The 25,979-nt window shown below is 44.7% G+C and overlaps 1 pseudogene; it reads right to left on the reverse strand.

Annotated features, from left to right (window-relative positions):
- Positions 1-823: 823 nt before the first annotated feature.
- Positions 824-24,874, reverse strand: LOC136540277 (geraniol 8-hydroxylase-like; annotated as a pseudogene).
- Between the last annotated feature and the right edge of the window lie 1,105 nt (positions 24,875-25,979).

Raw genomic sequence — 25,979 nt, forward strand, 5'->3', positions numbered from 1 at the left:
AGTCAATGTCAATTAAGATTTAGCAAGCTGAACATGGCCTTTTTCAGGAAAGAAACAGCGAGCCGGTACGGACTGCCCGTCAACCTACACGTAAAGACTCGTTCATCGTTTGGGTAGCGCTACAGATAAATAGTTCAATATTTATTTTTTGTCTTCTCCAACAACAAGACTCAAAAGACAACCATTTCTACAAATAAGTCTTCAGAAGAGAGGATACTCAGATTTGAGTTATGTATTTCCTAGCATCTAAAATGGGTCTTCCAGTGGCCCCGTTCGACTTGCTGAATCTTGGCTGAAAAATATTATTCTAGCTGAATTGTTGTGAGAGAAAAATATTGTTTCGACTGAAAAAACTAGCTGAATATGGAGTAAGCCGAACGGGACCATAAGTTTGGATTCCACGATGGATCTCGTGTGTTGAAGACAGCCTAACAGAGTTCTAAGGTCTCCGAGACCCAATTCTTCTTCGCATCAGACGGTGCAAGGAATGATTTCGTTGTTTTCTTTGTGATTTTTTAGCTGGTCCATTGCTGTATATACGTATGTATACGCATGGGCGTGGCAATAGCGCTGCTTCCGGGCCAGCCACGCTTCCACACCCACACCTATGCGCTGCTCGGCTGCCGTACGCCTTCGCATGTGCCGTCGTGCGCTGCTTCTGGGTTTGAGGCTTTGAGCAGAGAGCAGTCAGCGTCGTCTCTCCTCCAAGAGCGGATCGAGCCGGGCAGCCGGTGGCACCACGCACCAGCCATGCACGCACGCGTTACGCGACAGCAACTCTGACGCTGAGATGGATCAGTGACTGCCGTTGGTCCGAGACGTGGCGGTCCGGGGCTCCGGGCTTAAAGCGTTGCGTGCTGCTTAGGTGTTCATGTTATTGGACTAGTTGATCATGTGGTTTATCATGTTCATAACCTAACAGGAAGAGGAACATGTCATTACAGGTTTAGAGCTGAACATGATATAGAACTCTGAGATTCTGCGGTCTACATATTACAGTGCTACCAGCGAAAGTTTCCCCTAAATCACCCAACCAGAGAGAGTTTCCCAAAAAGCAACCACTAAACCACCCAACAAAACCATCGGTAACATGGACACATGGTGCCTTAAAACAGTGCATCCTATATATATGACAACAATTCAAATTGGTTTAGCCATAGCCTGGAGTGGCTTAGACATCCCCAGCGTCAACCCAAAATTCTCAGACATGTCCACTCCATTCCTCTCCACATCCGCCGAAAGCCTCCACTGAAATCGGTGCAGCAAGGTCGAGAGCATCAGGTGCACCATGCGAGCAGCCAGCGGCAGCCCGGGGCATATCCTCCGGCCGGACCCAAACGGCACGAGCTCGAAGTCCCTGCCGCGGAAATCGATCTCCTCCTTCTCCAGGAACCTCTCCGGCACGAACTTCTCCGGCTCGGCCCACAGCTCGCGGCCCTGCCCGATCGCCCACACGTTCACCAGGACGCGCGTGCCCTTTGGCACCGTGTAGCCTCTGATCTCCGTCGTCGTTTCGGCTTGGCGGGGCAGCAGCAATGGCGCCGGAGGGTGGAGGCGGAACGTCTCCTTCACGATGGCCTGGAGATACTTGAGCTGCCCGATGTCGGACTCCTCGATCTCTTGTTTGGGGCCGATCGCTTGTGCGAGTTCGTCACGAGCCTTCGCCATCGACGAGGGACTCTGTAACAGCTCGGCAATCGCCCATTCTATCGTGGCTGCGCTTGTATCAGTCGCAGCAATGAATAAATCCTGCAGGAAAAAAAAATACGGAGAGTAGAATGAGATATTTCGATGCCGCGATGCGTATATATGCATTTCGCTTAAGGCCTTCTTTAATACATGTATATCCACCTTAATCCACTTCAACATATGTGGATTGACATGAACACATGTGCATCAAACAAGACCTAATTGTGTGTTGAACCGATTTTATATGCATGGTAAAACTGAAAAGCAACAGTGTAGGTTGTATTTCCTGACTCTTTTTTCGGTTCTCGTTGATCAGACTTGTTATCGAGATCAAGCTACCCGGGATGAAGAAAAATGTTAGTCCCTTGTCCTTGAATAAGATGTACGGTACAAAGTTAGTAGTTGCATGCTTTTACAGCCACGGAATTGAGTTTTTCTTCTCAATTGACACGTTTTTGTTACTTGATGGCTATCGTCCACACATTTTCTTTCGTATATTCTGGATGAGCCCGTGTCTGTATGTAGCAAATATTTGGCCATTCCAAGGTAGACCAATCAATTTAACGCTAGGTCAACATTGTGCAAAACTATATAACTTTTTTCTAAGCGGTCAGCAAAAGATCTGCCGAACTTGTACTGATTGAAAGGATCGAGATACCCAAAAGAAAAGGTGAATTGGACTAATTCTAAATTTCTTTACAATAATTAAATCCTATGGTTAGTCCAATTAACCCTTTGTGCCTAGAAAATGTTGCTAATTGTTCTACCGCACAAAAGACTTACAACCTAAGTTCCAATCCTACTTTAGCATGGCAATTCTATAAATGTAAAGACAAGAATTGAATTGCTCAAAGTAAATACTCAAAGTAAGTTGAGAAGGAGGAACGCGGCGATGTTTTGCCGAGGTATTGGAGAGTCGCCACTCCCCACTAGTCCTCGTTGGAGCATCCGCGCAAGGTAGTTTCCCGCTCAAAGTAAGTTGAGAAGGAGAGCACGCGGCTACCACTGGCGAAGCGAACCACTGGGACACCTGCTCTGTCGGTGAAGCATACTGTGCTGGTGGCTGTCCCTGACTCTGAAGCCCACTAGGTTGTAACGCTGGAGTCATTGAAGTGGTAGCAGGCTGACCAAGCTGGGGCGAAGCCTGTGGCGGTGGGGCCCTAATCGCCTGCACTACATGCTGCATGAACCCGAAAAGCTGTTGCTGCATGAGAATCTGTTGCTGATGCATAGCCTGCTGCTGCTGTAGTGCCTGTGTCTGCTACTGAATAACAAGCTGCTGGCGCTGGAACTCGTCCTGCCGAGTCTGGAACTGAGCAAGTGTAGCAGCTGTCTCCTGAGCCTGTCTGGCCTGGTCCTGCCTCATCCTCTCAAGTATAGCAAGAAGAGCGGGGTCAGTCTGCGGGGCAGGTGGCGCTGAACTGGAGCTACCGGCCTCAGCATCATGTCGTCGTGGAGGCATCTGTGGAATTGGCTAGTAGTCATCATCAGAACTGTCACTGAGCTCACTAGCGACCAACCCCTCCTGCTGAGCAAGCTCCTCCTCCTCTGTGGTTGTAATACCTCTGATAATATCGTTCTACTGGGCTACAGTCTCTAGCACCTCTGAACGACGGCGCGGCTGACTAGGTGTCTATGGTGTACTGTGGCGGATCATCTGAGACATGTTATAAGCATAGGGTAGCTGCCTGTGACCTCTAAGCCCTCAGCTATAGTGTCCTCCATCTCTGACAGAAAAAGATCCCAGATATCAAAAATTGTTTGCTGCATGAGAGAGTTGAGAAGCCATAGCTGAATCCGAGTCAATCCCTCTCTGTATCCCATCCTCGAAAGTAAAGTCCTCCTCATAACAGTCTCAAGCACGCGAGCAGTGGGTGTGAGATCACTAGGGTTTCTTCTCGACCCCTCGTCAAAGGGCTCTATCAAGCAGTGATGTACCAAGTCTGTAGGGGGTACCATGCCACCATGAGGGCGCCTAGGGGGTACGATCTGTCCATAGCACACCTCATAGAGCCTGACTGGCTGCTCTTGAAGCCTGAGAATCTCCTTGACCCTAGTGCTCGTCAACCGATAGTCTCTGCCACCGAATGCAAAGTGAATAAACCTGTGGTGGGGGTCAATCCAGAGAGATGCATAGAACTGACGAACCCAAGATAGAACATATAATCCGGTTCGTCCAATCAAATCTGTCAGCCCCGGCAGATATGCAAGGTAGGGGCGAATGTGCTCTCTAGCTACTGCAACAATAGACTCTATGTTGCACACTCTCTGTGGTTTGAAGACTGCTCTATTGTTCAGATAAGCATTATAGAAGTCCTCCTGTAGGGGTGTATAGAATCCCTCTGATGCTCTCTCATCCCTCCTAGATGAAAACCATACCTCAAAGTCCACGAACCTTAGCTACTGCACCTGCTTGACCGTGGCGGCCCTCAGGTCACGATGGGTCACTAGAGGTGGACCCTGTGGTCAAGGCGATGGACGAGAACTCCTCCGCTGAGTGACTGGCCTCGGTGAAACTAGGACACGAGTACGACTAGAGCGGCATAACTGTGGCTGTGGTGCTGGCTCTATCTCTTCAGCCTGCTAGACCTGCTCACCCTCCTAAGACTGTTGTGCTGGCTGTGGCTCCTGAGTCTGCTGAGCTAGCTGAGGCTCCTAAGTCTGCTATGCGGGCTGAGGCTGCTGCTGTGGCTCTCCCTGAGGCTGAACCTCGTCAATGGCAACACGCCGTCCTTCAATCATGAGGGTCCTAGCTGGACCACCATGAAGGCGCTCAACTCGCTGAAGTGAAGCCATCGCCTCTGGTGAAAGTGGATCAGCAATCCAGACTCCACTGCGAGCACCTCCTCTCTCGGCATGCTCTATGGCCTCTGCAACTGCGGCAGCTCTCGCTGTGTCTGCATCTGGATACTTGCGCTTCCTGACTGTCAGCTTCTTGGTCGCCTTGCCTTTAGGTTCTGCAGGCTGGCGAGGCGGGGCCTCGGATCCTCGTCACCGGGACCACCTTCGACATTCTTCGTCCGAGCCATCTGAAGGATCTAAGATGTATTAACTGCCGTTGACAAAGATCAATTGTCTCTTTCGAGGCTTGGCCTCGTTCCATACTCACGAGCTTGGCCCCGAGTTAACTGACAACAACCACTGACACCTCAACAACAACAACTCGCTACATGATGGAATAGATAGGATATACAAATAAATATAATATATCTAAAGATACGAAACCCTAGGAAGCAAGCAATTTAGATACGAAATTGAAACGACAGGCTTGCTACCTGATGATCCGGCAAAATGATGAGACGAGGAAAGGATCGGGGAACCACCAGGTCAGCAACAAAGATTAGGGTTTGCGGGTCATCGGCACTGGAGATGCGATGGCCGAGCGATGTAGTGACGGCGAATCGACGGCTAGGGTTAGCACTAAGCGGCACTCCAGCAATGGATGGCACAGCGCGATGGAGCTAGGGCACTGTAGGGGTGGTGCTGTGGCTTGGGATTGCAGCCGGCAGTGTTGTTGGGTGGTGCTTGGCGCGGAGGCAAGGGCACTGGTGGTGATGTGGGGAGCTGTGGTAGCTTCGGCTGCTCCAGTGCGGGACAGGCGGCATGGTGGATCCGGCGGCTAGGGATGTGGAGCTGTTGTGGCGGCGCAGGGGAACGGAGCCGGGCAACACGGCGGCACGCGCAGAGGCAAGAGCGGGCAGAAGCAACGGTGGCGTGTGGTGTGGCGGCATGGCGCTCGGGCGTGAGGGGCATGACGCAGGAGGATGCGGTGGTGGAGAAGAGCTTGGCGGCGTGGGGAAGACGGCAAATAGGTTAACACGCGCGGTGATTTGCTTATAAGGTGGTCCCCCGAACGGAACAGAAAAGGAAACGGAGAAGAGTCCAAAAATCGCACGCAATCTACTGATCGGACGCTCCGGTGGCAGCGACCGGACACTGCCACCCAGCGTCCGGTCAATTCCAGAGAGATCCAATTCCTCTGGAATCGCGACTGGACGTGTCCGGTGGACACCGACCGGACATAGCCAGAGTCCAGTCAATACAGCCTTCGTCTTCTTCCTCACAACTAGACGCTGAAAGCCTTCTGACCGGACGCTGAAACGCAAAGTCCGATCACTCCTTCGCAGCGAGTTTACCTCCTGTGAACTGACCAGACGCTGGACATCAGAGTTCGGTGCAGCGTCCGGTCACTCTTTCTTCAGTGAATCTTCAAAGTCCTTCGTGCCGCCTGTTTCTAATCAAGTCCCAACTCTAATAAGATCCAAATAAACACCAATTGGGACTGATGTGAGTGACCTCTCTCAAACCCTCAAGTTTTTCAAAATATTTTGCCTTAGGCTATAATTCTTTTTAAGAAATTAGGCAATAAGAGGGCAATTTGAAGACAAACGACAAACAACAATCATACATATACAATGCAATACTTGAAGGTAAATCTAGTTGCTTGTCAAGTTTGATCCAAGGTTAAGCTTCTTCACACGTTTTTTGGCGGTTATCTTAACCATGTTAGACAAGCCCTATATGCATTACAAAATATTAAACATGTTATATATTATAATGCAATGCAAGGGACAACACAAGCTTAATTTTTAGTGAAGTTACTAAAAGCAAGCACATTGAGTTCATTCCGTAATCTACAAAATATTGCCTCATCTAGCGGTTTAGTGAAGATATCTGCCAATTAATCCTCGGTCCTTACACCTTCTAGTGAAATGTCATTTTTAGCAACATGATCTCTAAGAAAGTGATGGCGGATATCTATGTGCTTGGTGCGAGAGTGTTGAACCGGATTATTTGTAAGTTTTACCGCATTTTTATTGTCGCACAAAAGAGGTATTTTATCTAGAACTACACCATAGTCTAGCAAAGTTTGTTTTATGTAAAGTATTTGTGCACAACAAGCACTCACGGCAATGTATTCTGCTTCGGTGGTGGATAAAGCCACACTATTTTGTTTCTTAGAGGACCAAGACACAAGTGATCTACCAAGCAAATGGCACCCTCCGGATGTGCTCTTTCTATCAACTTTGCAACTGGCATAATCCGAATCGGAATAGCCAACTAATTCAAATATAGCTCTTTTGAGATACCAAAGGCCAATGCTTGGTGTGTGCTCAAGATACCTAAGAATTCTTTTTACGGCAATTAAATGAGTTTTCTTAGGATTTGCTTGAAATCTAGCACACATACACACACTAAACATGATGTTGGGCCTAGATGCGGTCAAATATAACAAGCTACCAATCATAGAGCGGTAGAGAGTTTGATCAAACGGGTTACCTCCCTCATTGAGGTCGAGATATCCATTAGTTGGCATTGGTGTCTTGATTGGCTTGCATTCATTCATCTTGAATCTCTTGAGAAGATCATTAGTATATTTCTCTTGAGAGGTGAAAATTTCTTCTCTTATTTGTTTGACTTGAAAACCAAGAAAGAATGTAAGCTCTCTAATCATTGACATCTCAAACTCCTTCGACATAAATTCCCCAAATTTTTTGCATGAATCTTCATTTGATGATCCAAAGATGATATCAACATACACTTGACAAATGAAGATATACCCATCAAGCTTCTTGATGAATAGTGTGGTGTCGACCTTCCTAATGGTGAAGCCCTTCTCAATAAGAAAGTCCCGAAGGCGCTCATACTAAGCTCTTGGGGCTTGCTTAAGCCCATATAGTGCCTTGGACAACCTATAAACATGATTAGGATATCTAGGGTCTTCAAACCCGGGAGGTTGATCAACATAAACTAGTTCATTAATAAAGCCATTTAAAAATGCATTTTTCACATCCATTTGATAAAGTTTTATTTCATGATGTGATGCATATGCAAGGAGAATACGGATGGCTTCTAATCTTGCAACCGGGGTAAAGATCTCTCTAAAATCCAAACCTTCGACTTGAGAGAACCCATTTGCAACTAGTCTTGTCTTGTTCCTCACAACAACACCTTGATCATCTTGCTTGTTTCAGAACACCCACTTTGTTCCAATGACTCTTGCACCTTTTGGCCACTCTTTAAGAGTTCAAACTTCATTGCGGGTGAAGTTGTTTAACTCTTTATACATGGCATTTATCCAATCCGGATGTTGAAGAGCTGCTTATACCTTAGTAGGCTCAAAGCAAGAGACAAAAGAGTGATGAGCAATAAATAAAACAAGTTTTTGAGATCGAGTTATTACACCATTTGATGGACTCCCTATGATAAGATCTTGTGGATGATCTTGAAGTAGAGGTGTATTTCTTCTATGGACCACTTGAGGAGGAGGTTGTGGAGTATCAATATCTTGTGCTTGTACCACCATTTGTTCATGGGAGATATGAGTATCTTTATTTTCTTCTCTCTCATCTTTTTCACCATCTTATAGCACACTTGATGAAGAAAGTGGATCAATTACTTGTACATCATCTTTAGGCTTAATGTCTCCAACCAAAATATTCTTCATAGCCTCCCTCAAAGGTTCATCATCTACATCATCAAGATTCTCATGTGCTCCTTGGGAACCGTTAGATTCATCAAATTCTACATCATATGTTTCTTCAACCAAGTCAATGACATGATTAAATACTCTATATGCTTTGGACTTTGATGAGTAACCAACAAGAAAACTAATATCACAACATCTTTAAAACTTCCCTAGGTATTGCCGCTTCTTGTAGATGTAGTATTTGCAACCAAACACCCTAAAGAAGGAGACGTCCGGCTTCTTCCTATTTAGTAACTCATAAGGTGTCTTGCCAAAGAACTTTTGAAGGAATAGGTGGTTGGATGCATAGCATATGGTGTTGATTGCTTCTGCACATAGAGCTTCAGGGGTATTGTACTCATCAAGCATTGTTTTTGCAAGAGTGATCAATGTTTGGTTCTTCCTCTTAATTATACCATTTTATTGAGGAGTATATGTTGCGGAGACTTCATGTTTGATTCCAACTTCATCACAATAAGCTTCTATGTTTGTGTTGTCAAATTCTTTCCTATTATCACTTCTTATCTTCTTGAGCTTTACTTCAAATTCATTTTGTGCTCTTTTGGCAAACTTCTTGAAGCAAGATGCAACTTCAGATTTATCATGAAGGAAGAATACCCATGTATACCTTGAATAATCATCCATAATCACAAGACAATAAAAATTTCCTCCCAAACTCTTGTATGTTGTTAGTCCAAATAAATCTATATGAAGGAGTTTTAGCACTCTTGCGATTGACATGAAAGCTTTTATTGGATGGGTATTTGCAACTTGCTTCCTGGCTTGACATGTACTACAAAGCTTGTCCTTCTCAAACTTCATATCCTTCAACCCTCTCACCAAGTCATTCTTCATAAGCTTCTTGAGTGAGCTCATCCCAACATGAGCAAGTCTTCTATGCCATAGCCACCCAAGTGTTGTTTTGGTGAATAGACATGTCTTCAAGTTTGCATCTTCAGAGGTGAAGGCCACTAGATATAGGTTGTTATATCTAAATCCTTTGAATATCACATGATCATCATCCTTCTTGGATACAACAACCTCCTTCTCGATAAACAAGCATTGGAAACCAAGATCACATAATTGTCCAACAGATAGCAAGTTGAAACTCAATGAAGCAACATATAGCACATTGGAGATGGAATGATCATTTGATATTGCCACTTTACCCAATCCTTTGACCTTGCCCTTTGAGTTATCTCTAAATGTGATTCTTTCTTACCCATCTACTTCTTCATCTAGTGAGGTGAATATACAAGGATCACCGGTCATATGTTGTGTGCAACTACTATCAATAATCCAATGACTTCCACCAATCTTATAGTTCATCTACACACAAGAGATCAAGCTTTAGGAATTCAAACTTGTTGAGGGTCCTTCACCTTCTCAACAAGTGACTTTGCAACTCAAATTTTCTTAGGCCTATTCTTATTTGGAGGTCCTAAGAACATCACTTTCATCTTTCCACTAGAATCCTTTCTAAGCATGTAGTGAGCATTGAAGGCAAAGGGTCTAGCATGCTTGGGCAAGGGTTGTGGTGGTGGAGTTTGGCACTCATAAGTAAAGTGGCCTTCTTGTCCACACTTAAAGCATCTCTTTAGCTTTGGCTTTGGCTTTGATTGTTGTTGTTGAGCTTGAGCCTTCATCTCTTTGTTTGCCATATACCTAATGCCACTTCTATCCATCTTTATAATGATGTTCATTAGAAGCTCACTTTGAAGATACTTGCCTCTAGTGAACTTGCTCAATCCAATCTTGAGATGCTCTTTTTCCAACTTGAGCTTCTTGTTCTTTTTCTTGAGTGCATCACTACTTTTATCTTCCTTGAGTGCAATATTGTTTCTCTCTTCTTTGAGTTTCTTATTTTCTTCTTTTAGCTTCTCATTCTCAAGAATCAAGTCGCCATCATGATGAAGAGTTTCTAGCACAATGGTGTTGTGGATTTTGAACTTTTCAAATTCTTTCTTTAGCTTTTCATTGTCATGCTTGAGCTTGACATACTCATCATAGTCATTGCACTCAATCACTTGCTTGCCTTTGCCACTAGATCCTTGTTCAATGCTCTCATCAATTAAATCATCACATGATATAGCTATATCAATCTTAACAACATCGTTAGTAGCATCATGTGGCTTATTGGGTAAAAATTCTTGAGTAATAACAAGATTGTCATGATTAATCTTGAGAGTAGTATATTCATCTTTTAGCTTGTTATGGCTAGTGATGAGCTCTTTGTGCACCCACTCAAGTTTATCATGTTTATCTTTAAGCTCTTTCTTAGAAGATTTGAGCTCTTGAGTTTGGATAACATAGCATCATTTGCTTCTCTAAGCTCAACACTAGCCTTTTTGGCTATCTCACATTTAGCTAAAAGAGAATCATTCTTAATCTCAAGCTTTTCATTTTTAGCTCTAGTCTTTATAATGATCTTAGTGTATTTCTTTAGCAATTTAGCAAGATCATCATAAGTAGGTGACTCATATTCATCATCATCGCTATCACTATCACTATCATCATTATGAGCATGATCATCACCACTACTATCATCATCATGTGATACCTTTCGTTCACCTTTGGCCATAAGGTATAGGTGTGTAGAGGATGATGGCGGTGGTGGCGGTGAAGATGATGAGTCAATAGCAATGGCGGCCACCTTCTCGTTGTCACTATCATCATCGAATGATCCACTAGATGAATCAATGTCCGTGAGTCAATCAGCGACGATGTAAGCCTTTCTACTCTTCTTCTTCTTGTGGAAGTCCTTGCCATCTCTCTTCTTGTATGGCTTGTTCTTTTTCTTCTCATCTTTATCTTCATTACTTGAGTCATCTTTCTTGCCCTTGTTCTTGTTCTTGAACTTGTCTTTCTTGGGCTTTGTGTATTGGTGAGTTAGATGACCAAGTTCTCCGCAATTATAGCAATCCATCTCGGAGATTGGCTTCCTTCTAGAACTAGTAAAGAACTTCTTCTTCTTGCCATCAAACTTGATGCCACTCTTGTTGAGCTTCTTTAGTATCTTGGTGGTCTTCTTCACCACGAGGGCAAGACTTTCATTATCAACTTCATCATCACTTGAGCTCTCATACTCAAGTCTTGCTTTGCCCTTCTCTTCACTAGCTTTGAATGCTAAGTCCTTATCTTTCTTCTTGGTAGAGGATGAGCCATCTTGTGGTGTGATGTGCATGTACATCTTATGAGCATTAATCTTTCTCAAGATTTGTGTTGGTGTAGCGGTGAGAAGATCACCTTGATGTAGCACGGTCACAATATGTCCATATTTGTCAATGGGAAGGACACTCAAGATCTTTCTTACAACATCGGATGGTTGTATTTGAGTGAGTCCAAGCCCATTGACTTTCTCTATAAGAACATTTAAACATGAATACATTTCATTAGCACATTCTTTAGGAAGCATTTTAAAAGAGTTGAGCTTTTTCATGATAAGATGATAGCATTCCTCACGCTCACTCTTAGTTCTCTCATGGAGCGCACAAACGTCCGACCATAGTGCATGGACGTCTTTGTGGTTCCTCACGCGATTGAACACATCTTTGTAAAGGCCTCTAAAGATGGTGTTTCGAGCCTTTGCATTCCACTTCTCGTAATTCACCTCATCGCCTTGTAGGTTAGTAGCATCCTAAGGTTTTAGAAAGCCTTGTGAGGCGGCTCTAAGTATACCAACATCTAGAGCCTCTAGATATGTCTCCATGCGAATTTTTCAATAAAGAAAGTCATCTCTCTCAAAGATAAGAGGATGTCTATCCCCGTGAGACATCTTGCTCTAGATGGTTAAGCCTAAATACGTGAGCATAAGGCTCTGATACCAATTGAAAGGATCAAGATGCCCAAGAGAGGGGTGAATTGGGCTAATTCTAAATTTCTTTGCAATAATTAAATCCTATGGTTAGCCCAATTAACCCCTTTGCCTAGAAAGTGTTGCTAATTGTTCTACCGCACAAAAGACTTGCAACCTATGTTCCAATCCTACTTTAACATGGCAATTCTATGAATATAAAGACAAGAATTGAATTGCTCAAAGTAAATGCTCAAAGTAAGTTGAGAAGGAGAAACACAGTGATGTTTTGCCGAGGTATCGGAGAGTCGCCACTCCCCACTAGTCCTCGTTGGAGCACCCCCGCAAGGGTGTAGCTCTCCCTTGATCCGCACAAGGATCAAGTACTCTCTATGGGTTAATTCTTTGATACTCTGTCATGGTGAATCACCAACAACCACTTATAACTTGGCTTGGGTTATCCACAAGCTCTCTGGATGATCACCAAGCTCCCAATCACCACCAAGCCGTCTAGGTGATGGTGATCACCAAGAGTAATAAGCACGAACTCTTACTTAACCACGACAAGCCTAATGAGAAGGTGTATGCACACTTTGCTACTCTTGATCTTCACTAATGAGGGCTCTCTTTGGGATTCTCAAATCTTAATCACCTCACTTGGACATTGCTCTTCTTGACACTCTCTAAGGTGTTTCTCAGCTGTTGGAATGAGCAAAAGTACCCCCACACACGAGCGGAGGTTGTATTTATAACATTGGCTGAAAAACAAACCGTTATGTGCCTCTGCGGGGTGACCGGACGCTCCGGTCATGTTGATCGAACGCACCAGTCAGTATACCCCGAGCTTTAGTGGTTATGAGTTGACCGGACGTGTCCGGTCATGTTTTCTCCTCACTGGAACCTTACTGATGTCGACCAGACGCTGGACCTCCAGAGTCCGGTCACTTGCTGAGTAGCGTCCGGTCAGTAACCAGAACCTGATCAGCGTCCGATCAGCATTGACTGGACACGTCCGATTAGGATTTTCTCTCTTTGGGACCTTACTAGAGTCGACCAGACGCTGGTCCTCAGCATCCGATACAATGACCTCGCCGTGTCCGGTCACTTCCAGACGCTTTCACCTTGGTCAAATGAACTGATCGGACTCTGAGCCAGCGTTCGGTCACACCGGAGCCAGCGTTCGGTCAGTTTTTGACCCTCCATTCACTTCCAACTCTCAAACATTTGTGAATGAAGTTTGCTCCAATGGATCAAAGGGCTGTTATGGAGCTACCTAGTGCTAGTTTTAACAAGTGTGCACCACACCTAACTCACTAGACTCACCTAGGTCAAGCTACCCATTCATACCCCCTTAATAGTATGGCTGAAAGAAAAACAAAGTCCTAAAGTACTCTAAGTATCTCTCCAACTCCAATCAACACTTAGAACTAATTCATCCTTAACCTTGTCGTCCATCCTTTGAAAACCGAAATGATTTCCATCGTAGGAGCATGACAACCTTGATTGCCCAATTGATCTCTATTACAGTGACCTAACTCAATTATTTCTGCAAAACACACGTTAGTCACAGTAATCACGTATTGTCATTAATCACCGAAACCCAACTAGGAGCCTAGATGCTTTCACTGATTTATAGAAGAGTTGAAGCATCACATGTTCTTTACATTTTTTCTATCATGTATAACAAGATTGACACTATGTCAACATCATGCAAAACTAACTGCACGGCAACTGCTACGACACGTTCGACTACATCGAGTAGCTTCCGCTGCACCTGCGCATCTAGTGGTAATCCCATGATCTATAACTAGCAGTAGATCTTGGTTTATGAGGTCGAAATTTTTGTTTTCCGGCTAGCGTAGCATCCTCATAACCCTACAGTGGTATCAGAGCCATTACTACATCGTTATAGGTTCGGATGAGTGCGTATGGAGATATGCATGGTTGTAGATGAGTCTCTGATCATGGTTCGTGATTTTACCGTGTTGGTCTTGTAACGATCTACTCGTACCGGTCGGAATTTCGCCATCCGAGTTAAGTGATACATGCAAATCTAGTCATGGCAAGATGGAGATCAATCAGATTGATCGAATCAAACCTAGGTCAAGTGCCGAGCGCATGTGATGCGCAACAGTGATAGATTGGATCTACTGCCGGGCGTCGGGGTGCAAGAAAAAGTGTTGTTCGGTAAAATAGCCATAACTTTTGCATACGACATCGGATTGAGACGAATTCTATATGAAAATTGTAGAGAAAACAAATTTACATCCGATTCTCATCGGCATTGCTAGTTTCGCTGAAATTAGATTTGCGAAAAAAGATCGGGAAGATAGTGTTTTCGGCATTTTAAGATTAGACGTCGGAATCGGTTAACTCTGTTTTGTAGGAATTTGTGACTGGTATAGCCCTTATGCATATGTGATGCATGTATGTAATTAATTCACGGCTTGCATGTCGTGAGTATGACAATATGGCTGGAGCCACTAAGATATTGTCAAATTGATGTAATGGCCTGCGTGCCAAACTGTGATGATCCTATCCGCGACTATGTAATCTTCTTCACTGCCTTGCGTTAGTGATAGCTAGTCTTGGTGGACTCATCACTGAAGGATGGCATACATGGATCATGGAGATGGAAATCATCATGAGGAACAGTTAGATGGAGATGGAGATCCCCAAAGGAACATTGGGCCATACCATGTCATATCTTTGTGTTAATGTCGTTCTTACTATATTCTACTTTCACGTGCGATAATGTTTTTGTCTATATACGATGGTGAAGTAGAACGATCCCTCGGCAATGTTTAAGTTAAAATGCTTCCCCAAACCTTGCACTATCAGGTGTCTTGTACAATCGGTGGTGGGTCTATGAAATTAGGGTGCCACTAGTTTTCCTTGACTAGACAGGTTCGTATCGGATACTTATAGCAGAAGGGTTGGTTACTTGAACAAGGTCATCCTAACGGTTAGGGACCTTGGAGCATGAGTAGTTGGGCATCAAAGCATAGAGATGCTGCCCAACAACAAGAGTCATATGTGATATGATTAGCAAAGAGTTGCTTACCGATCTACCATGTCTTCTAGCTGTGATGCTAAAGCTCACTAGTAGACTTGTTAGTTGTGGGTCTTGAATCACTAAGTTTCAATAGAGGGATATTGATTTTAGTGGGAGTAGATTATATTAAAGTTTTAATATTGTTTACTCTATCTTGGATATATTGTCTTAGTATTTTGCATTACTTTTGTTGTAGATAAATGACACCTAGCAATCAACCATTTACTTTGCGTTCAATTCTTGAGAAAGATAAGTTGAATGGAACAAACTATGCGGATTGGATCCGCAACCTGAGAATTGTTCTCAGGGCTAAGAAAAAGAAAGAAATTCTAGACACCCCATTACCAGATGAGCCTGCTAATAATGCACCTGCTGCAGAGAAAAATGCTTACAAGAAAGCATGTGATGCTGATCTTGAAGTGAGTTGCCTTATGCTTGCTTGTATGGAACTAGATCTGTAGTTGCAGTTTGACAATAACCATGCAGCGCACGATATGATCGTGGCGCTCAATGATATGTTCTAGACTCAAGTCAGGACTGAAAGGTTCAATGTCTCAAAGGCTTTTGTTGAAACCAAGCTAGCAGAGGGCGCAGTAGTTGGGCCACATATGATTAAAATGGTTGGTTACACTCAGAGGTTGGAGAAGCTGGGCTTCCCAATTGGCCCTGAATTAGCTACTGATTTTATTCTCACGTCTCTTTCGCCCAGCTATGGAAATTTCGTCACGAACTACCATATGCATGGGGCGGAGAAGGGCTTGAATGAGTTATGTGGCATGCTTAAAATAGCAGAGGCTGCCATCAAGAAAGGTGCTGGCAGTAGCCATGTGATGGCGGTCCAAAACAAGCCTAAGTTTAAGAAGAAGGGCAATTCTTGGAAGAAGAAAAAGAACAAGGCTAAAGATGAGATCTCTAAGCCAAACCCACCTGTGCCCAAGGCTGGACCACCTGCTGATGTTGAGTGCTTTCATTGTCATGGGAAAGGTCACTGGAAGAGGAACTGCAAGCTGTACCTAGAATCCATTAAGGATCACGGCAGTAAAGGTACTCCCACAGCTTATACACTTGTTGTTTATGTTACAGACATTTTCCTTGCTAATTCTTATATTAATTCTTGGGCATTTGATACCGGATCAGTTGCTCATATTTGCAATACGATGCAGGGAATGATAAGAAGTAGAAGCGTGGAAAAGGGAGAAGTTGATTTCCGCGTGGGCAATAATGCAAGAGTTGCTGCGTTGAACGTCGGGACGATGCAACTCCACCTCTCGTCAGGATTTATTATGAAATTGAATAATTGTTATTTTGTTCCTAGTTTAAGTCAAAACATTATGTCACCTTTGTAAGGAAAATGGACCCTTGGCCCATTTACTTTGGATTTTGGTGTTTGATGACCAACACAACCAAATTGGACTAATGAATTTGCAAGTGTCTGTTTTGTAGTCCAATAGGGTGCAAGACGTGACTTGGACAAAGGCGACGTGATGATCCGATGATCAACACCTCAAGCAAGACATTAGAAGCACAAGTGAAGACCCAAAATATCAAGCAAAGTCCAAGCACGAAGATAGGAACCAAGCCGTACGCAAGATCGCGAAGAAACGAGCTCGCAGAGGCGACCGGACGCTGGACCGGATGCTGAAAGCGCGACTGGACGCTGGACCGGTGGCTCGGCAGACAGGCGACCGGACGCGAGGACCGGACGCTAGCGGCAACCGACCGGACGCAGAAACACAGCGTCTGATCGAGTACAGAGAGGTTCCAGGCACGCGAAACTGCAACCGGACATGTCCGGTGGCAGGCGACCGGACACTGGCAGCGTCCGATCGGTAGTTCATGGCTGCAACAGTCGGGACGACTAAACGTGTCCGGTCAGGACGATCTCAGCGTCCGGTCAGTAGCAGAATTGTGGGAGTTCGACCCCAACGGCTACTTTCTCAGTGGGGCTTATAAATACAACCCCCAACCGGCCATTTGAAGTGTGTGAAGCTGATGAAACATACCAAGGGTGTTGATGCACCATTTTAGTGATCTCCACATGCATAGTGCTTAGTGTGTTATTAGGTGATTAGCATAAGTGCTTTGCGAAGTGCTTAGGTTGATTAGACCACCGCTCATGCGCTTGCTCTAGGTGTTTGCCTAGTGTTAGTGAGGTTTGCATACCTCTTGCCACCCCATGCTTGCGAGCACAAGTGTTGTACATCGGAGGGGCTTGAAGTCTTGCGAGATCGCACCAACCGCGTTTGTGGTGCGGCCGCCACCGTGTACCGAAGGGAACAAGGCCCGCGGCGTTTCGGCCGGAAGCTTGATAGTGAAGACGGCGGGAAGTATCCGGGAGAGGCTTGCCAGAAGGCACATCGGAGACCCACTTGCGCGTGGGGAAGGCCCGAGGCTATCCACGGAGTTACCCGACCAGGAGCTTGGCCCTTGCGAGGGATTCCTTACGAGGGGCTCCAACGAGGACTAGGGGGAAGCTTGCGCGCTTCTCGATACCTCAGTAAAAATACCGGAGTCATCGACGGGAGTTTGCATATCTCTACCTTGCTCTTTAAGCTTCTGCATTTACATTGATCATATTATCATCATTTGCGGTAGAGATAGCAACACACTAGCAAAACCGTAGTTACACATCTAGATAGATTATCTTTTGCATAGGTTTTGCTAGAGGTAGAAAAAGAGGCCATTGTTTGGAGTTAGAATTTTAAGTTGCCTAATTCAACCCCCCCCCCCTCTTAGGCGTCACGGTCCCTTCAACCTTCATGTTTGATGAAGGATGGTTATTCATTTGTGAGTAAAGACAATGGTTGTGTGATCTCTAAAAATGACATGTTTGTGGCTTCTGCATCTATTATGAATGGGTTATTTATTTTAAATCTTAAAGATGCTCCTGTCTGTAATATAAGTGCTAAAAGGCCTCGGCTTAATGAGTTAAGTCCTACCTATATGTGGCATTGTTGTTTATGTCATATAAGTGAGAATCACATGAAGAGGCTCTATTCTGATGGGCTTTTAACTTCGTTTGATTTTGAATCATATGAGACATGTGAGGCTTGCCTGCTAGGCAAGATGACCAAGACGCCTTTCACAGGTTTTCCTGAGAGGGTGGTAGACTTGCTGGAACTCATACATATTGATGTATGCGGACCAATGAGTACGACAGCAAGAGGCGGATTCCAATACTTCATAACCTTCACTGATGACTTTAGTAGATATGGCTATGTCTACTTAATGAAACATAAGTCTGAGACATTTGAAAAGTTCAAGGAGTTTTAGAGTGAAGTAGAGAATCAATGTGGCAAGAAAATTAAGGCTTTACGATCTGATCGTGGAGGCGAATATTTGAGCCACGAGTTTAGCAATCATCTAAAGAGTTGTGGAATTGTTCCATAGCTTACGCCACTTGGAACACCTCAGAGAAATGGCGTGTCCGAGCGACATAATCGGACTTTGTTGGACATGGTTCGGTCTATGATGAGCCAGTCAGACCTACCGTTATCATTTTGGGGATACGCTCTAGAAACAGCCGCTTTCACATTGAATAGGGTACCATCTAAGTCAGTAGTTAAGACACCACATGAGATGTGGACTGGTAAGAGTCCCAGTTTGTCTTTTTTGAAAATTTGGGGTTGTGAAGTTTATGTCAAACGACTTATGACAGATAAACTAACACCCAAATTAGACAAATACTTTTTCATAGGATATCCGAAGGAAACTTTAGGGTATTACTTCTACAACCGATCAGAGGGCAAAGTGTTTCTTGCTCGGAACGGTGTTTTCTTAGAGAAAGAGTTTCTCAAAAGAGAGAAAAGTGAACAGAAGGTGTATCTTGAAGAAGTTCAAGATGAGCCAGTTAGGAAGGACTCTACGAGTGATGCTAATGTAGCAGAATAAGTTGAGATACCCGTAGCAATAGAAACACCGCCACAACCACAAAGGTCAGCAAGAATCCATGAGTTGCATGGGGATTTGTTATTGTTAGACGATGACAAACCTACGACTTATGCGGAAGCAGTGATGGACCCAGATTCTGAGAAATGGCAAAGTGCCATGAGATCCGAGATAGATTCTATGGGAAACAATTAAGTTTGGAACTTGGTTGACCCACCTGATGGGGTTAGACCCATAGAGTGCAAATGGATCTATAAAAAGAAAAAGGATATGGATGGAAATGTTCACATCTATAAAGCTTGACTTGTTGCAAAGGGTTTTCGACAAGTTCAAGAAATTGACTATGACGAGACTTTCTCGCTGGTAGCGATGCTTAAATCTATCCAGATCATTCTAGCAATAGCTGCTTATTTCGATTATGAGATATGGCAGATGGATGTTAAAATAGCCTTTCTAAAATGGAAATTTGGATGAGGACGTGTATATGATACAGCCCGAAGGTTTTGTTGATCCAAACAATGCTGGAAAAATATGAAAGCTTCAGAAATCCATTTATGGGTTAAAGCAAGCATCTCGGAGTTGGAACATTCATTTTGATGAAGTGGTCAAAGGGTTTGGTTTTCGTCAGAATGAAGAAGAACCTTGTGTTTACAAGAAAGAAAGTGGGAGCGCTATTGTATTTCTGATCTTGTATGTGGATGATATATTATTGATTGGGAATGACATTCCTATGTTGCAATCCGTAAAGACTTCATTGAATAATAATTTTTCTATGAAGGATTTAGGAGAAGCAGCATATATTTTGGACATCAAGATCTATAGAGATAGACCGAAGAGGCTTATAGGATTAAGCCAAGATACATACATTGACAAGGTGTTGAAACGATTCAACATGGAACAGTCCAAGAAAGGGTTCTTGCCTATGTCACATGGTATGCGCTTTAGCGATAAACAGTGTCCTTCGATAGCTGATGAGCGGAAGCAGATGAGTAAGGTTCCATATGCCTTGGCAGTTGGTTCCATCATGTACGCCATGACATGTACTCTCCCAGATGTCTCATATGCTCTAAGTGTTGCGAGCAGGTACCAAGCTGATCCATGAGAGAGTCATTGGACACTTGTTAAAAACATTCTTAAGTACTTGAGAAGAACTAAATATGTGTTCCTAATCTATGGAGGTGAGGAGGAGCTCGTTGTAAATGGTTACACCGATGCTAGTTTTCAAACTGACACAGATGATTCACAGTCTTAATCAGGTTTTGTGTTCACAATAAATGGTGGTGCTGTAAGTTGGAAAAGTTCCAAGCAGGAGACGGTGACCGATTCTACAACAGAGGTCGAGTACATTGCAACTTCTGGAGCTGCGAAGGAAGGTGTTTGGATGAGGAGGTTCCTCATTGAACTTGGTGTGTTTCTGAATGCGTCCAGCCCATTGAATCTACATTGTGATAACAATGGGGCAATTGCGTAGGCTAAGGAGCCAAGAAATCACCAAAAGAGCAAACATGTACTACGGAAATTTTACCTTATTCGAGAGTTCATTAGATGAGATGAGATCAAGATGTGCAAGATACACACAGATTTGAATGTTGCAGATCCTTTGACAAAGGCTCTTCCACAGCCTAAGCATGAGGTGCACATAAGAGCTATGGGTATTAGATATCTTCGAGATTAACTCTAGTACAAGTGGGAGATTGTTAGGAGTATGCTCTAGAGATAATCATGGAGATGATTATATTGCCTTGTATCTATGATATATTATGAGTTCATTGAATTTTCATTAAAGACAATCTGTATCGATTAGCAATTATGTGAATTGTTTGTAAAACTCTTTTACTTAAATGGTTATTCTAATATTGTCCCTGGTCAGAGTTCGTGTGTGGACACACATGAATAATGGATCAGCACATTATTAGTTGATGACTATGTTTCACAAGTTATAGACATGGAGATGTCAAACTAATAATATGGGCACATGTATGACATGAGGCTGGACTGACCCAGCGTGAGATATCGTTATTATCTCTATTCACATCATGTACGTTATGTTCTTAGACCTGAGATTGTTGTATGTATTCAAGATGTGAAACGACCTACTCAGGGACTATCAAACGCTACTCCATAACAAGGTAGTTATAAAGGTGGTTTTCGGGTTTATCGGGAAACATGCTATGAGACATAGACAGTCAAGATGGAATTTGCCCCTCTATATATATGAGAGAGATATCACTCTAATGATTAGATCAAGAAATGCATGGCCGTGCTTGGGTTAAGTGTTAACCTATGAGTTGGACCAAATATCGTGAGGCAAGGGAATAACAAGTATGTGTTTTTATGGTGGTTCGTCTGATATGATCTTTGCGTACGCATAGGAGTTGACATGCCTTGCTAGAGGCCACTATCAACTAATGGCCAAGTAGGAGTACTCGGGCCATGTCTATGTGTGTGTGAACTCATAGAGTCGCACGCTTAAGGGGCTGGAAGCTTAGTTCGGATTGGATCCGAATTAGACAAGGCTTAGGGTTACTAATGGGCCTCCAACTCGGGAGCTCATTAGGGACGCCTATAAATATGTGGGGTGGGCAACGGGGCAAATCAATCCACGCCTTTTGGCAGCCGTCGCCGCCCATCCTACGCCCGCACCTGCTGCTCCTCGCGGACCTAGCATTCCGTGGTGCAACGCTTCCTCCTTGTACGTGTGGATACCTCGGAGGTGCTGCATCTGGAACACAAGGACGAACCGCACGAAGGGGACGGACGGACGGACGACCTCGCAACTGCACGGCACTGCTACGACGCGTTCGACTACATCGAGTCGCTTCCGCTGCACCTGCACGTCTAGTGGTAATCCCGTGATCTATAACTAGCAGTAGATCTTGGTTTATGAGATTGAAATTTTTGTTTTCCGGCTAGCGTAGCATCCTCATAACCCTACAACCTACAGTTATAAGGGTTTTGCCCCTATTGTTTAGGATTTTTTGCCTAAGGCTGTGTTCGGCCGGGAAAGAAGTCGGTTTGTTCGGCTTATTTTTCCAGCCGAAGCAGTATTTTTCTTTCAGAACATTCTATTATGAACAGTGTTTTTCAACATGAACAGTAAATAATACATATCAGCCGAACACTTAGCCTTCTTCTAATGATGTCAGAGTATCTTCACCAGATCCCCTTTCCCATTTCTCCTAAAATCTAGTATAGCGATTGAGAAAACTGGATTACTATGTATATAGGGAATATGTGCTCCAGAAAATTGATAAAAGTTGGATTGTTCGGCTGCTGAAAAAAAAAACCATTGCTGCTGCAGCTGTAGCTTTTTTCCTCTTTCAAATCTCTGTAGTGGCAGCAGCAGGCTGCAGCAACGACTTTTTCCTGCAGACGAACAAGCTAAATATCATCCCTTGTATGTGAGCCTGACATGCTACATAAATCTCCTTTTTCTCCCTTCTTCCTTTCTCTCTCATCTCGTTTCTCATGTATACACCGCAAGCGGGCACTCCCGCAAATGGAGCAGCAGTGGGCGAGACTCAGCGGGTGCGGGCAGTGGCGGCGGCAACTCGCCCAACATGGGGGTGCAGGCGAGGCGGACGGGCTCAACTCGATGTGGGGCGTGGCGCAGCAACGGCGGGTGGCTCGCGGCGAGCGGGGCTGCGCAAGGGCACGGTGAGAGGGCAACGGCAGCCCGAGCCGATGGATTTTTTTTACGAAAAGAAGAGTTATATTGGATTACAGTTGAGTACATCGTTACGGAAATGGTCTCCATTTATATTGTACGCACGCTTGGATAGCTTCGAATATCAAATCCAAACGTGTATGACGATTCGTATAGATGACCGTAAAGGCAAACACTTGATAAAAGGCCTGAGAACATATGCCCAACGAACGACGACCATCATTCCTGCACATGGAGTTGAGAAACTTCTTCTTTCATGTGTCTTCCTTCTTCTTCTTGCTGCCACCGAAGAATAAGAAAGACTAATCTAAAATTTATTCTCCCTAGTCTTTCATCGTGGTTAGATCTAACCACAACAAAACAGAGAAGGGACTGGAGGAAATTATTCCATTGTGGCGACATCATCTCCACCTTGACGTCGCCGTTTGAAAAACTAAGTCTCCATGTCGTCATGTCGAGGAAGTTGCTGACTCTGTAGTTATCGTCCTCATCTTCAACAGAGCCGCCATGAAGAAAACGAATCCACCCTGCTCCCTCGTCGTCGCCGGGAAGGAGGAGAAGATAAAACCCCAATACCAAGAAACTTGAGCAATACAGCGAGATGCCGGAGGGGGAAGGGAGGAGGACTAGCGGTGGTGGAAGTGAGGACCGCTCTCTAAGAGCAAGCGTGTGGATCGCGATGTTGCCTCAAATTAAAACCGAGCCGATTGGTTCTGGAGGTTAGCGAGAGAGGAATAGAGAAAGGGGATTGAGAAAAATGTCGCTTCTTCTCCTTTTTTTATGGATTGAGGTGGTGATTTTCTCAATTGAGGAAAAATATATAGAGAAATGGGATTGAAAAGACGATGTGTTAAAGCTTGATTTTTGCCTTTAATCTCTTTTATTCCTGATTGTACGAAAATTGGATCACTTATTCTTAATCTAATGAAGATGCTCTTAGAGCGAAGCAAAAGCTTGCACCGTCCAAATGAACAAAGTGGAAGCAAGTTTCCAGGGGCAGTTCTCTTCTATGAACAAGTTTTCCACCTCGAAAATGCTTCTCCTTTAGTGGTAGCTATTCAGTATACCTCAGTTCCAAATTTGAATGTACTTGGGTTTGTTCTTAGTTAAATTTGTTTGAATTTGGACAAATTTATCAAAATATCGTACGGAAAATTTTTATAAAACTAAATAAATATAATATATGGATATATTCTATGATGAATTTAATTTAATAATAGAACTGATTTGGACATTTGGTATTGTAGTGTTGATACTTTTTGTGTAGAAAACCTCGTCTACCCGAAGAAGCACCAAAACACCCAGCGTTGTATGTCGTGGTGGAATGGGGAAAGGAGTTACCGTAAGCAATGACAGCAGCGTTTGACGATCGAAGCCCCGGCCGTCCTCCGCGCCGCGGTAGTCGAGCAACAGGTCCAGGAAGTCGTTCTTGGGTGGATCCCCGGCGGCGCGCTCCTGTATGCGCCGCTCAATCTGCTCGTCGAAAATGGCGTGCAACTTCGTGAACACCCTCACTCAGCCGCTGCGGGTCCAACGGCGCGATTGCCGGGAAGAAGTCCGACAAGTTCGGCGCCCCGACGGCCACCGGGAACTCCTCGATCACCTCCATGAACTCACCCGACGCGCCGCGGTCATCAAGGTCCGCAAGGTCGGCGGACAAGATGGTGCAGGAGAGCAGGTTAAGGGCCGTCGTGAAGGCCACGCGGCGGACGTCGACGGCCGTGCCTTGGCACGCCAGCCCGGCCACGTGCGACACGAGCCGCTGCACCTTGCCGCGGCGGAGGGCCTGATGCGCGTCGAGGCGTTGCGGCGCGAAGAGCTCCGCGGAGCACACCTTGCGCAGGGCGCGCCACCGGGGGCTCCCCGGCGAGAGCCAGCCATGGAGTGCTCGTCGTGCGCGCACGCCCGGGCGGCGTCCGGGACGGAGCGCGTCGAGAAGGCGGCGTCGTGGCGCTGGAGGACGTCGCGCGCGGCGTCCGCGGAGGATGCGTCGACCGTGGTGACCGACCCGAGGCGCAGCGCCATGAGCGGGCCGTGGCGCGCCGCGAGTCGCGCGAGGGAGCGGTGTGGGTGGGCGCCGAGGTCGAGGAGGTTGCCAACGAGAGGCAGCGGGCGGGGGCCCGGGGGAAGGTTGCGGCGGCTGCCGGCGAAGAAGAAGCAGAGGTACAGGGAAGAGACGATGAGGATGGCACATAGCGTGTAGAGGTGGAAGAGCTCCATGGTGAGCTACTGAGCTGAGCTCCGTGGCACGGGTGCATTACTATGCGACGTGGTCTTGTTCTTGTAGAGGCGGACGCCGGACAGGCCCTACGGCACGAGTAATAGTACGTGTGAGGACTTTTTGGAATTTTGCTGGCTGCTAAGCTACGGTCTACGGACCGCGTGATTGGTTGAGCTCCGGCTGCAAAGCTACGGACCGTGATTGATTGAGCCATGGCGAATTAATATCTACGTCTCTGTCGCCGAAAATTGTAAAGAGAAGAAGACGACTAGAAAAAATGATAATTCTAGTCCGTTTTTAGTTATGGCGTTATCTATGTATAGGTTCTAGGCAAACTCTTATATCTTATTAGCCGGACTATGGACCTGTTTGCAAGAGCTAATTGTTAGTTATAAAATTAGGTAAAACTAGCTCTAGTGCATCCAAAGCAGGAAACTAATAGATGATTTATTATTTTTTAAATCTTTAACTATTGTTAGCCAATTACATGTGATATAGGCTAATTTTTAGGCCCAACTAGTAAGTAGTCCTACATATTTAAATACGGCTCATATATATATAAGTATATACGTGGGAGCTCTAATCATCAATATTTAAGGAATAATAAACAGTTATTCTACTTTGTGACTATGTATTTTCTGTTTACATCTACTGTATTAAATTATTAGTTATGAGAGGACAACAAAAAGAATGGGCTGTGTTGCTTTCATGATGGCCGCGTGACGACAATGTCGATCTTGGAATTATGTGACGTAGGACGGAAACTAATATGAGACATAGGTCTCATTCGTTTCGCTGAAAAGTCATAGCTGAAAGTACTGTTCGCTGATTCGTTATGAGAGAAAAATAATGTTCCTCCGCTGAAACAATACGGCTCATAAGACAAGCGAACAGGGCCATAGTCACACCTCTATATGTGTGGATATACTATAGTCTTTACATTTTTGTCATCAAAGTTGACATTTCTCTTCATGATTCCCAGTAGATGCTTTCTCCCTCCACGACAAATATCGCCAACTCGGCAATTGCGTTCATCCAAGCACTAGTATTGTTTTGAAAACAGCCAATAGCTAGGCTCTCTATCTATGATTCTATGAAGTCATTCACACGTTTTACTCTTTTCCCTTTTTTCTCTTTACCGGACGCATGTTTTATTATTAACAACAGGAGAACGCATAACAGTAAAAGGAAAATGCA

Source organism: Miscanthus floridulus, chromosome 2, assembly GCF_019320115.1.
Source record: "Miscanthus floridulus cultivar M001 chromosome 2, ASM1932011v1, whole genome shotgun sequence".
Classification (NCBI taxonomy): Eukaryota; Viridiplantae; Streptophyta; class Magnoliopsida; order Poales; family Poaceae; genus Miscanthus; species Miscanthus floridulus.